Source organism: Asterias rubens, chromosome 16 (genome assembly GCF_902459465.1).
Source record: "Asterias rubens chromosome 16, eAstRub1.3, whole genome shotgun sequence".
Lineage (NCBI taxonomy): Eukaryota > Metazoa > Echinodermata > Asteroidea > Forcipulatida > Asteriidae > Asterias > Asterias rubens.
Genome location: NC_047077.1, coordinates 3,098,536 through 3,104,884, shown reverse-complemented (window position 1 = coordinate 3,104,884; position 6,349 = coordinate 3,098,536).

Here is a 6,349-nt window from a genome sequence, read left to right as displayed (position 1 = left end):
TTTAAAGCCCAAATACACTCTAATCGTTATAGACGATGTGACCTCTGACGCCACTCGAAAACCATAACATGCCGCCGGGCAAAACCTTTGTGTTGTGGCAGCCAGCTAGAAAGTACACCCAATCTTACCATGACTACGCGTCTTTTTGCCCGGCGAAACATGACTTGGACAGTGTTTTGTCATCAGAGGGTGGTTTGAATGTAAACATAGATCACATCGGTTTGCAAAGGTCTTTCGACAGGAGAGGGGAATAAAGTAGACTTGATTCAAGTCTGAGATCGCGATGTTTATCTGCACAACTTCTCCCGACCTGCAGATTGCTATCACACACTCTATTTCTCTTCACGGTCCACAAGAGGGCGCTATTTTAGGCAAATATCATTTTTAAAAAGCATGCGGCCAACATTTGTAGTTGTGCAAGACCAGTATCCCCACTTTGTGTGACTCGACATATATGTGACATACATGAAATGACAGACTTGTGATCATTTAAACTCAGTTGTTCACAGTGCCAAGAAAATAGCAAGATTTATGTCAAAAATCTGCTTATTATTTTTGTTGCTATCAATAATCAATAGAGAACAAAAAGATCATAGCGGCATTATTAAGCTCTGGTCATGACAGTAAAGTTTGTGTCAAACTGGCCTTAAACAGGTTCATGGACAATCCTCGGTTTTAAAAAGGAAAACAACTACAATCAAGCAACAACAAGAAAGAAGATTGAGTAAGATGACAATTCTTTTTAAAACGGTGGAACTACTTGATGTTTGAAATTGGGAATCGTAGAAATATGTGAAAAAATTGATGCAATCAAAAATAGTGTCGTTACCGGTTGTGTGTATTTGGGCTGTAAAAGCTGACATATGATTTAGTTTGTTTTTAGTTTAAAGTTTATCATGCATGGTGTGTGAACAGAGTGACTTCAAACATTTGTTGCCAGAATTGTAAAATTAGATTATTATGTGTAAGATGTGATGGTGATTTTAACACTGTAGGGTGTATTGGAGAAGGTTTTGAATTAGTCAAGCCCACCCCAAAGCGCAATCAAACCTTACTCAAAGGTGCCTAGAATATTCCAACTGTATATCTTTGTTCAGGCATTCTTTTAAAGGCACTGGACACCTTTGGTAATTTGTCAAAGACCAGTATTCTCACTTGGTGTATACCAAAATATGCATAAAATAAAGCTGTGAAAATTAATTTGGGCTCAATTGGTCATCAAAGTTGCAAGAGAATAATTAAAGAAAAGAACCCTTGTTGCACAACTTTGTGCGGTTTTCAGATGCATCATAAAGTCTTTTATTATTTGAGTGAGAAATTATTGCTTTCTCAAAAATTACGTTACTTCAGAGGGAGCCGTTTCTCACAATTATACCATCAACAGCTCTCCATTGCTCGTTACTATTAAAGTAAGTTTTTGTACTAACAATTATTTTGAGTAATTATTTTGAGTGTCCAGTGCCTTTAAAGGAACACATTGCCTTGGATCGGTCGAGTTGGTCTTTGAAAAGCGTTTGTAACGGTTTGTTTTAAAATGCATATAGTTAGAAAGATGTCTTAAAAGTAGAATACAATGATCCATACAAATTTGCCTCGAAATTGCGTGGTTTGCCTTTTATTTTGCGAACTAACACGGTCGGCCATTTATGGGATGGCCGACCGTGTTAGTCGATGAGGTAAAAGGAAAACCACGCAATTTCGAGTGATACTTGTGTTGATCATTATATTCTACTTTTACAACATCTTTCTACCCATATGCATTTTATAACAAATGGTTACAAACGCTTTTCAAAGACCAACTCGTCCGATCCAAGGCAAAGTGTTCCTTTAAGAATACCTGTAATTTCAACAAACGTCAACTCTTCCAGTGTCCGCTTTTTCTTTGCATTTTGAACCTAAAATGCCAAATCTTTTATGACGTTTTTCAAAAGTCTGTATGAAAAAAAGTCTTACTAGTCAAACAAATGTTATTTTGCTGATTTGTGTTGCCTTGGTACATCTCAAAGGCAATAGTGTTTCTTGTGTGATAATGCCCTCTTGTGAGGCAGTGGACACTATTGGTAATTACTCAAAATAATTATTAGCATTTAAAACCTTACTTGGTAACGAGTAATGGGGAGAGGTTGATAGGATAAAACACTGTGAGAAACGGCTCCCTTTGAAGTAACGTGGTTTTCGAGAAAGAAGTAATTTTCCACGAATTTGATTTTGAGACCTCAGATTAAGAATTTGAGGTCTCGAAATCAAGCATCTGAAAGCACACGACTTTGTGTGACAAGGGTGTTTTTTCTTTCATTATTATCTCGCAACTTCGACGACAGATTGAGCTCAAATTTTCACAAGTTTGTTATTTTATGCATATGTTGAGATACATTTAGTGAGAAGACTGGTCTTTGACAATTACCAATGGTGTCCAGTGTCTTTAATACAAGGTGCTGCAATGCATTCAGTCAAACATGAATGATTGATGACACTTTTTGAGTAGGGGCCTGCATTAAAAAAAAACCTTTGGGGTACATAAAATAGATTGCACCTTGGCACTGAAATAGTTAAGGGTTGTATCTAGCCTTATTTCGCAAAAGTCACATTTTCGGTTGTTGACTTCTTTGTAATCTTGTTGTTGGAGCAATAAGTAACTAGTAATTTTAAACTACATTACATTATCAGCAGCATTAGCTGTGCTTTTGTGAACGGAAAGCACAGAAATCTTCCCAGCGTCACTGAGACAAAATACCTATTTTTGGACAACTTTATGAAGCTTTTTAGGAAAAGGTGTTGCATAATATCGTTTCTCCTCAGCAAATTATGAGGCAATCCTTGCAAAATAAGACTTGAAGGAAAGGTATACATTTGGTAATAACTCTGAAAATGAGTGGTGATTAAAACTAACTTTGTTAGAAGTACAGGGGTGGATTTCACAAAGGTAGTCCTAACTTAGGACTAGTCCTAGGCAATGCTAAGAGATAGGACTGGTCCTAAGTTAGGATGAGTTACTGGTCCTAACTTAGGACCAGTCCTATCTCTTAGCATTGCCTAGGACTATCCTTGTGAAATCCACCCCAGCAGCTTTTGAAAATATAAAGCACTTTGAGAATCATTTTACTTTGAAGCGATGTGGTTATGGAAACAAAATACCGGTTTTTTTCCCCCAAATTTGAATCTGAGAAGCGTAACTGACAGTAGCGAGTAGTGGACTGTGTATTCTAATTACGAATTATTCTTAAAGGCAGTGGACACTATTGGTAATTACTCAAAATAATTATTATCATAAAACCTTACTTGGTGACGAGTGATGGGGAGAGGTTGATGGTATAAAACATTTATTTTTTATTTTTGGTATAAAACATTGTGAGAAACGGCTCCCTCTGAAGTGACATAGTTTTCGAGAAAGAAGTAATTTTCCACGAATTTGATTTCGAGACCTCAGATTTAGAACTTGAGGTCTCGAAATCAACCATCTAAATGCACACAACTTCGTGTGACAATGGTGTTTTTATTTCTTTCATTATTGTCTCGCAAGTTCAATGACCGATTGAGCTCAAATTTTCACAGGTTTGTTATTTTATGCATATGTTGAAATACACTAACTGTGAAGGCTAGTCTTTGACAATAACCAATAGTGTCCACTGCCTTTAGTCGTTCCGGATTTTCGGCGAAACTTTTCAGCGAAAAGTTTCACAGTTAGTTTGTTGTGTATATTTATATAGGATTAAAACAATCAAACAGTTCAAAAAACCAAAGGTATACTTTTTCTTTAATCTCGCAACTCTACTAAACTGGAACCAAAAGTTGAGTTTGATGACAGACTGCTTGGCAACAATAGGCTACATGGTTTGTTTAAATCAACACTTTTTAAGCACAAACTTTACCAACTTAAAGGTGCAGCGTCCCAAACCTTGTAAAAGTTTCGCTTGACTTTTGTAGGAACCTGGGCATGTAATTAGAGTAATTTGTGTACAGGTTGTAAATAATGGAAAAGGTATTAACATAGACTATTTTTCTTATGAAAAGAATTTAAATATTGTCATGTGAGATTAAAATACCTTGAGATTCAAATGTCCATATCATTTCCAAACTGGTGTCGCATCTTGACAAATCTTTTTTTTTTTCTGTCTGTGCATTGGATTGAATCTATTACAATAACTCCCATAAAGGCAGTGAACACTATTGGTAATTACTCCAAAAAATTATTACCACAAAACCTGTCTTGGTAACAAGTAATGGGGAGAGGTTGATAGCATAAAACATTGTGAGAAACGGATTCCTCTGAAGTAATGTAGTTTTCAAGAAAGAAGTAATTTTCCACAAATTTTATTTCGAGACCTCAGATTTAGAATTTGAGGTCTCGAAATTAAGCGTCTGAAACACACAACTTCTTATGACAAGGGTGATTTTTCTTTCATTATTTTCTCACAACTTCGACAACCAATTGAGCTCATATTTTCACAGGTTTGTTATTTCATGCATATGTCGAGATACACCAAGGGAGAAGACTGGTCTGTGACAATAACCAATAGTATCCAGTGTCTTTAAAGACAGTGGACACTATTGGTAATTGTCGAAGACTAGCCTTCACAGTTGGGGTATCTGAACATATATGCATAAAATAACAAACCTGTAAAAATTTGAGCTCAATTGGTCTTCGAACTTGCGAGATAATCATGAAAGAAAAAAACACCCATGTCACACGAAGTTGTATGCGTTTAGATGGTTGATTTCGAGACCTCAAGTTCTAAATCTGAGGTCTCGAAATCAAATTCAGGGAAAATTACTTCTTTCTCGAAAACTACGTCACTTCAGAGGGAGCCGTTTCTCACAATGTTTTATACTACCAACCTCTCCCCATTACTCGTCACCAAGAAAGGTTTTATGCTAAAAATTATTATGAGTAATTACCAATAGTGTCCACTGCCTTTAAGTACATTGTATAATGTTCTTCAAGGTGAGGCTGAAAGTTGTAAAGATTTTTGTTGTAGCCTTACTGAATCCTGAGTATGAAAACTTGCAAATAATTAATATAGGTTTTTTGGGTTCATTTTCAACAAGAAGCGTCCAATTAAAACGTTGCATCATTCTATTTCACACAAATTGAAAGCTTAGAGAAAAAAACATTCAACTTCACTGAATGAGCAAGAATACTCTTTGGCCCCCCAAAAAAGTATGACACAAGACTGAAGACGAACTTAAATCTTGACCAAGATGGAAACATATTCTTCAAACTACTGCAGCAAAATTAAGGAGCGCAACTTGTATAAAAATCTTTACCAAGACTAGGGGCCAATTCAATTCTATCTATCATCCAATTAGTACATCCCTCCAGATGGAACAAGTATCAACAAAATGTGCTGCAAACTGAAATCAAGTTGCAAGTAAAAAGATGTCTGTGTGGTAGACTATCGGACCAATACTAACGGCTTGTTTAAATCTTGGTCCAGACTTGAGGCCAATTATCTTTGCCCATACTAAAGGCCAGTTTATATCTTGACAAGAATGCAGGACAACTTCAATCTTGACCAAGACTGAAGGCCCAATTTAAATCTTGACCAAGAGCAGATGCCAGTTTATATCTTGACCAAGACTGAAGGCCAGTTTAAATCTTGGCCAAGACTGAAGGCCAGTTTAAATCTTGATCAAGACTGAAGACCAGTTTAAATCTTGACCAGACTGAAGGCCAGTTTAAATCTTGACCAAGACTGAAGGCCAAATTAAATATTGACCAGAATGAAGGCAAATTTATATCTTAACCAAGACTGAAGGCAAATAAGTCTTGACCAAGACTGAAGGCCAAATGAAATCTTGACCAGAATGAAGGCAAATTTATATCTTGACCAAGACTGTGAAGGCTGGTTTAAATCTTGACAAGAAGATTGTAGTCCAGTTTACATCTTGACCAGACTGGAGGCCAATTTATATCTTGATGAACTGAAGGCCAAATTTTGACCAAGACTGAAGACAAAATCTTGACCAATGAAGGCCAATTATTTATATCTTGGAGACTAGCTGAAGGACCACATCTTGACAAGAAGGTAACTTAAAAGCTTATTTGAATCTTGCCGAGGACTGAAGGCCAATTTTAATCTTGACCAAGGTGAAAAAATGTCCCTCCAAACTACTTCGGCGAAAATAAGAGGCCAACTTCTTAAACTTTACAAATAAATCTGTGACTGACACATTAATAGTGGAATAGCGCCCTCTCGCGCCTTTTATACCCCAAACTAGACTGGTACCGTTATATTCTTAAACTTAAAACAGCTTTGTTTCGTACAGGTTCTGGATATAAATAGGGAAGACGTTTTCCTCATGAATAATTCATGAAGTAATTTCTGAAAAATAACATGGCGTAATCGAG